General features: G+C 34.5%; 1 pseudogene; it reads left to right on the forward strand.

Annotated features, from left to right (window-relative positions):
- Window positions 1-3,327: 3,327 nt before the first annotated feature.
- LOC110199190 (26S proteasome regulatory subunit 6B pseudogene) lies at window positions 3,328-4,190 on the forward strand (annotated as a pseudogene).
- The last annotated feature ends 4,428 nt before the right edge of the window (window positions 4,191-8,618 follow it).

Below are 8,618 nucleotides of genomic sequence, written 5' to 3' on the forward strand. Positions count from 1 at the left end.
GCCATCAAGGAATGCATATTCTAATAGGCAAAACAAGGTACTTAGAGAAATGGTGGCTAGGAAAAGAAATTTTGATCCAGAAAATTACCCACATGGGCAGTGGTGAACATAGGGGAGAAGATCAAAACAACCTTATCAGGAACAGCAGCAGAGGTGATTTGATCATATTATGGTCCCATATCTAAAGGGAACAGGGGTGGGAAGCATGCATGACTTTTCATTTTTTTAAAAACTACTTTCTCTCTGTGTCCTTCTGTCTGTGTCTCTCCATACAACACATATATATGTGCGCGTGCGTGCACACACACACACACACACACACACACACACACATACACATAATCACTGTGGGTTCATCTACCCCTTTTTTGAAATTTCCTCAGCCATGTTTTTCATGATATTACACCAAACTAGTAATTCTTCCTACATCTCCAACTTGTCTCTATCTGTCTTTTTTGATGCTTCCACCACAAATGTAATTACACTAAATTTCAGTCTTCTTTGTTCTATGGCTTTAGCTTTTTTCCCTTCTAATATCTATTCTTTTTTTTTTAAAGAGATTTTCATTAACGTTCTTTTAAAAATAATATCATTTCTTTTTCTTAGTCTTTCCCACCCCTTGGCACAACCAACTCTTGTGAGAAATAGCCAAGCAAAAGAAATCGACACATTAGTTATATCTGAACATGTGTTAATATATGCCTCATTTCACATTTTTCTCTGAGTTCTGTTTACTTTAATCTCTATCATTCATATAAATCTTCCCAAGTTTTTCTGAATTCATCTTATTTGTCATTTCTTATGGCACCGATATACCACAATTTCCTCTGCTATATTCCAATCACGGTCATGTGCTTTTCTTTCCCATTTTTTTTTTTGGGTTACCACACACATATACACATGTCTATGTATCTATATACACTATAGTATGTATATATAGCATATATTTCTATATATGCTACAGTGTGTATGCACATATACACACACACACACATGCATATAATATATTTAATACCTAGTAATGAATGGATAGGTTCCTTTGTTTGACTGTTTTTAATCTCTTTGGGTTAAATGCTTACTAATTGTACTACCTGGCCAAATGGTACCTATGGTTTAGTGATTTCTTAAAGTATGATTTTATTTTTCTGAAACAATTGGACTAATTCGCATCTCCACCAAAAATTTGCCTATCTTCCCAAAGTCCCTCCAATACTTACCATTTTAATCTTTTGCCATCTTTGTTAATCTGATGTCTCAGATTTGTTTTAATTTTTATTCTCTTTATTATTAATGATTTCTGGCATGCTTTCATGTAATTGCTGATAGCTTGAATTTTTCTGTGGAAAAACTACCTGTTCATACCCTTTAAAACTACTTATCTATTGGGGAATTACTAATGTCTAATTAGACCTTTATCAGAGATACCTGTTATGAAGATTTCTCCTCATTTAACAGTTTCTCTTCTTCTTTTAGGTGCATTGATTTTGTTTATGAAAAAGCTTTTCAATTTTATGTAATAGAAATAATAAATTTCTTCTTTTATAATTACCTACATCTATTTTTTAGCTTAAAATCCCTCCCCTGCATCTATTCCTAATTTCCATCTACTGCTTTCTAGTCTTACCAACAATTTTTTATCAGAGTCCTTACTCTCGTAGTTGGAACTTTGGATTTATTGAGCATTAGGTGATTATGTTTGGTTGCTTTCAAATCATGCCTATCAGATGCTTACCTAACCATTTACATTGATTAACTTTTTAAATTTTTTAATCAGTACTCAATAATTTTGATGATTATTGCTTTGTTCTCATCAATCCTCATTACTTTAATTCTTTAATTATAACCCTTGCAAAATGCATTCCAAAGCCATTTCTTGTCATACTCTCTCCTGAACTTTATTCCCATATCTTTAGCTTCTGGATATACTTCATCATTAGAGAATTCAAATTCAACATATATAAAACCAGCTTTCTTATTTTACTTCTTAAACCACCTTCTTTTCCTAACCTTCTTGCTTATCCCAACAGTCTTATAAGACTACGAGGCATTTAGGCTCAAAATATCATATCTACCTTTGATTTCTCTGTTTTCGTCAGTCTCAAATGTAAGTTCTAAGAATTCTCCAAATTCTATGAATTCTTCCTTTGAAATTTCTCTTATATCTGTCTTTTCCTTCTTTTCCACTTCCACTTTGACCATCCAGTTTGTTCCTTTATAAACTCATACCATACCTATTGTAATAGCTTCCCAGATGTCCTTCCTAAATGTTCAGTGCCATAGCTCCTCCCAACTATTCTACACAAACACTTCCATAATAACCAGATTACTGATCCTGAAACATTATTTGAATAAAACTTCTCTAAAATGAAGTCCATACCAGCAACTTTACCACCCATTCACTCTTTTTTAACTGTTTTTTTTTTATTTGGGGGGATAGAATGACAGATCCAGGATAACAGTATAGAAAACTAGTAAGGAATCTCCTGTAACCAACATAGTTGACAGCTGCATTGTAATTTATAGCCTTAGCTGCCTACAACACTGAGAAGTTGGGTAACTTGGTCACTGTAATACAGCTAGTTTATTTCTTATGTGGGACTAGGATGACTCTCTAGCCAGTATCCTACACTGCCTCTTCAATCCTCAATTCTCAATAATCTGGCCATAATCATATCTGCTCTAATAACTTCAGTGATTTTCCACTGGGTACAGTACACAAGCTAGTCTATAACCTTGCATTAAGGGCCTTACAGAAATTGTCTCTAAACTATCTTTCCGACCTTACCCCAACAATTCCCCCAATTCAGTCTCTTCTTTACTATACTACTCCACTGTTGCTCTGTGAAACTGTACTATAGCTGAATACCTTACATTATTCCTTGGTTCTATTATTTTTGATGTCTTGATAATTTAAAAAATATATACATGTATGTATATTTTCTAATTACATATAAATCAATTTTAACATCCTTTTTTTTTTCACTTTTGAGTTCCAAATTCTCTCCCTCACTTCTTCTCTTCTCCCCCCCCTTAGAAGGCAATTTGATTCACACTATACATGTGCGATCATGCAAAACACATTTCCATATTAGCCACATTGTGAAAGAAAACACAGAACAAAAAAAAAAGAAAGAAAAAAAAGAAAGTTACAAAATATGCTTTGATATGTATTCAGGCCATCAGTTCTTTCTCTGGAGGTGGACAGCCATTTTCATCATAGGACCTTAGAAACTGTCTTAGAGTTCTGCTTCCAGGAACCAAGATGGCAGAGTAAGAAGTAAGCTGCTCTCACCTTCTCTTACTGACCTCTGAAAATCCAGAAAATAACATCCTAATGCTTCTGTGGTCCTCGACAAACACAGCAATACTCTGGTGGACATTCTGCCCCCAGAAGCTGACAGCTGCATCATGATGCTGACTGGTGTCATGTATGCTGGTATTGGTGGCATGGATATTCGGAAGTAGGAGGTAAGGGAGGTTGTGGAACTCCCACTGATCCACTTCAAGCTCTATAAACAGATTGGAATTGATTTACCATGAGGGGTTCTCATGTACAGGCCCCCCAGCTGTGAAAAGACTATGTTGGCAAAGGCTGTGGCCTATCACACAGCAGCTGCATTTATCAGGGTTGTGGCTTCAGAATTTGTGCAGAAGTACCTAGGTGAGAGACCTCGAAAAGTTTGGGATGTTTTCCACTTGGCCAAAGAGAATGCACCTGCCATCATTTTCATCAATAAGACTGATGTCATTGTTATCAAGCTATCTGATGCCCAAACTGGGGCTTTCCAGGAGGTTCAGAGGATCCTGCTTGAACTTTTGAATCAGGTAGATGGATTTGACCAGAATGTCGATGTCAAGGTTATCATGGCCACAAACCTAGCAGACACACTGGATCCTGCCTTACTCAGGCCTGGCCAGCTTTACTATAAGATTGAGTTTCTATTGCCTGACCATCAACAGAAAAGATTAATTTTTCTACTATCACCAGCAAGATGAACTTCTCAGAGGAGGTGGAAAATTATGTCACCCACCCACATAAGATTTCTGGAGTTGATATTAATTCTATCTGTCAGGAGAGTAGAATATTAGCTGTTCATAAGAATTGATACATTGTGCTGGCCAAAGATTTTGAGAAGGCATATAAAACAGTCATTATGAAGGACCAGTAAGAACATGAATTCTACAAGTGACCCCTGATTAATTCCAGGGGTTTCTTCCATTTTACTCTCCCCAGGTACTCCTAGGGGCCAGTCCCCTTCTTTCTTGATGTATGAAATAGTTTTCTTCAATAAATTTTGAATCAAAAAAAAAACAGAAAAGAAAAAGAAAAAAAATACTAGTAAGTGTAAAGAGGAAGAAAAGGGAGGGGGCTAATAAAAGAGAGAGTGGACTGAGGGAAGTGGTGGTCAAAAGGAAAACACTAGTGAGAAGGGAAGGGGAGAAAGGACAAAGAAAAGTATAAATGGGGTAGCAGAATAGGATGGAGAGAAAGACACAGATAGTAATTCTAACTGTGAATGTGAATGGGATGAACTCTCCCATAAAATGGAAACAGATAGCAGAATGGTATAAAAACCACAATCCTACAATATGTTGTTTATAAGAAACACATTTGAAACAGAGGGATACACACAGGATAAAATTAAAAGGCTGGAGTAGAATATATCATGCTTCAGCTGAAGTTAAAAAAAAAAGCAATAGTAGCAATCCTGATCTCGGACAAAGCAAAAGCAAAAATAGATCTTACTAAAAGAGATAAGGAAAGAAACCACATGCTGCTAAAAGGCACCACAGACAATGAGGTAATATCATTACTAAATATACATATGCACCAAGTGGTATAGCATCTAAATTCTTGGAGGAATAGTTCGGGGAGTTACAGGAAGAAATTGACAGCAAAACTAGTGGAGGACTTCAACCTTCCCCTCTTTGAACTAGATAAATCTATTCACAAAATAAACAAGAAAGAAGTCCAGGAGGTGAATCAAACATCAGAAAAGTTAGGTATGATAAACCTCTGGAGAAAACTGAATGGGGATAGAAAGGAATATACTTTTTTCTCAGCAGTACATGGCACATACACAAAAACTGACAATGTACTAGGGCATAAAAACCTCACAATGCAATACAGAAAGGCAGAAATATTAAATGAATCCTTTTCAGATCATGATACAATAAAAATTATGTACAATAAGGGGCCATGTAAAGATAGATTAAAAGTAATTGGAAACTAAAAATGTAGTCATAAAAAATAAATGGGTCAAACAACAAATCATAAGAACAATCAATAACTTCATCCAAAAGAATAACAATAATGAGACAACATAGCAAAACCTACAGGATTCAGAGAAAGCAGCTCTTAGGGCAAGTTTTATATTTCTAAATGCTTACATGAATAAAATAGAGAAAGAGGATATCACTGGATTGGGCATGCAACAACAACAACAAAAAACTTGAAAAAGAACAAATTAAAAATCCCCAATTAAACACCAAATTAGAAATACTGAAAATAAAAGAAGAGATTAATAAAATTGAAATTAACAAAACTATTGAACTAATAAATAAAACTAAGACCTGGTTTTATGAAAAAACAATAAAAACAGATAAACCTTAATTTAATTAAAAAAAGAAAGAAGAAAATCAAAAATGAAAAGGGTGAATTCACCACCAATGAAGAATAAATTAAAATAACAATTAGGAACTATTTTGCCCAACTGTATGTTAATAAATTTGACAATCTTAATGAAATGGATGAATATTTACAAAAATATGAATTGCCCAGCTTAATAGAAGAGGAGGTTAAATACTTAAATGACCCCAGAAAAAGAAATGGAACAAGCCATCAAGGAACTCTCTAGAAAAAAATCTCCAGGGCCAGGTGTATTTACAAGCGAATTCTCTCAAACATTTAAAGAACAATTAATTCCAATACTATATAGACTATTTGAGAAAATAGGCAAAGAAGGAATCTTACCAAATTCTTTTAAGATACAAATATGGTGCTGATACCTAAACCAGGAAGAGTCAACACAGAGAAAGTTATAAACCAATTTCCCTAATGAATATAGATGCATAAATTTTAAATAAAATATTAGCAAATAGATTACAGCAACTTATCATCAGAATAGCACACTACAACCAGGTAGGATTTATACCAGGAATGCAAAGCTGGTTCAATTATTAGGAAAGCTATCAGCATAACTGACTGCATCAACAACAAAACTAACAGAAACATGATTATCTCAATAGATGCTGAAAAAGGTTTTGACAAAACACAACACCCATTCCTATTAAAAACACTAGAGAGCATAGGTATAAATGGAGTCTTCCTTAAAATGATAAGGAGAATCTACCTAAAACCATCAGCAAGGATTATATGTAATGGGGATAAACTAGAAGCATGTCCAATAAGATCGAGGGTGAAAGAAGGATGTCCATTATCACCAGAGCTGCTCAAATGTTAGCTTTATCAATAAGAGAAGAAAAAGAAATTGAATGTATTAGAATAGGCAATGAAGAAACAAAGCTATCACTCTTTGCAGATAATATGATGATATACTTAGAGAATCCTGAGAATCAAGTAAAAAATGACTTGAAATAATAAACAACTTTAGCAAAGTTGCAGGCTATAAAAAAAAATCCACATAATCATCAGCATTTCTATATATTTGCAACAAGGCCCAACAGCAATGGATAGAAACAGAAATTCCATTTAAAGTTACTGTAGATATTATAAAATATTTAGGAGTCTATCTACCAAAACAAGCCCAGGAACCATATGAACACAATTACAAAACACTTTGCACACAAATAAAGTCTTATCTAAATAACTGGAAAAACATCAGTTCCTCATGGGTAGGCTGAGCTAATCTAATAAAAATGACAATTCCACCTAAACTAATTTACTTATTTGGTTTGATACCAATCAAACTACCAAAAATTATTTTATAGAGCTAAGAAATGATAAGATTCATTTGGAAGAAAAAAGATTCAGAATATCAAGGGAACTAATGAAAAATTCTAGGGAAGGTGGACTAGCCATTCCAGATATTAAATTGTATTATAAAGCAGCAATCATCAAAACTACTTGGTACTGGCTAAGAAATAGAGTAGTGGATCAGTGGAATAGCTTAGGTATGTAAGTTACAGTAGTCAATGACCATAGTAATCTACTGTTTGACAAACCCAAAGACCCCAGATTCTGGGATAAGAACTCACTATTTGACAAAAACTTATGGGAAAACTGCAAAAGAGTATGGCAGAAACTAGGCATAGACCAAAACCTTACACCCTATACCAAAATAAGTCAAAATTGGTTCATAATTTATATATAAAGGCTCATACCATAAGCAAACTGGGGGAACAAGGAATAGTTTACCTGTCAGATTTATGGAGAACAGAAGTATTTATGACCAAACAAGAGACAGAGAACATTATGAAATACAAAATGGGTAATTTTGATTACATTAAATTGAAAGGTTTTTGCATAAACAAAGCCAACGCAACTAGATTAGAGGAAGGAAAACTGGAAAGAATTTTTACAACCAGTCTCTCTGATAAGGACCTTATTTCTAAAATACATAGAAAACTAAGTCAAATTTATAAGAATACAAGTCATTTCCCAGTTGATAAATGGCCAAAGGATATGAACAGGTAGTTCTCAGATGAAGAAATTAAAGCCATCTATAGTCATATGAAAAAATGCTTCAAATCACTGTTGATCACTATTGATTAGAGAAATGCAAATCAAAACAACTCTGAGGTACCACATCACACACAATTTCACTAACATGACAAAACAGGAAAATGAGAAATGTTGGAGAAGATGTGGGAAAACTGGAACACTAATGCATTGTTGGTGGAGTTGTGAACTGATCCAATCATTTTGGAGAGTAATTTGAAACTATGCCCAAAGGTCTATAAAATTGTCATATCCTTGTGACCCAGCAATAGCACTCCTTAGGCTATATCGCGAAGAGATCATAAAAATGAGAAAAGGGCCCACATATACAAAAATATTTATAGCAGCTCTTTCTGTGGTGGCAAAGAATTGGAAGTTGAGGGGATGCCCATCAACTGGGGAATGGCTGAACGAGTTGTTGTATATGAATATAATGGAATACTATTGTGCTATAAGAAATGATGAACAGGCTGACTTCAGAAAAACCTGGGAAGACTTATATGGTCTGATGCTGAGTGAAGTGAGCAGAACCAAGAGGACTTTGTACACAATAGCAGCCATGTTATGCAATGACTAAGAATGTTAAACTGAACCCTTCTCAGCATTACGAGGATCTAAGACATCTCCAGAAGACTCGGGAAGGAAAATGCTATCCACATCCAGAGAAAGAACTATGGAGTTGGAATGCAGATCGAAGCATACTATTTGTTTTTTTTTCCCCTTCTGCTTTATTTCTTCTTTCTTGTGGTTCCTCCTTTGGTTCCAATTCTTCTTTACAACATGACTAATGTGAAAATATGTTTAATAGGAATGTATATGTAGAGCCTATATCAGATTGTATGATATCTTGGGGAGGGAGGTGGGAAGAGAGGGGGAGCAAATTTAAAATTCAAAAGCTTATGGAAGTGATTGTTGAGAGCTAAAAATTAATTAAAAA

This window comes from Phascolarctos cinereus, unplaced genomic scaffold (assembly GCF_003287225.1).
Source record: "Phascolarctos cinereus isolate Bilbo 61053 unplaced genomic scaffold, phaCin_HiC Scaffold_4;HRSCAF=312, whole genome shotgun sequence".
In the NCBI taxonomy this organism is placed as follows: domain Eukaryota; kingdom Metazoa; phylum Chordata; class Mammalia; order Diprotodontia; family Phascolarctidae; genus Phascolarctos; species Phascolarctos cinereus.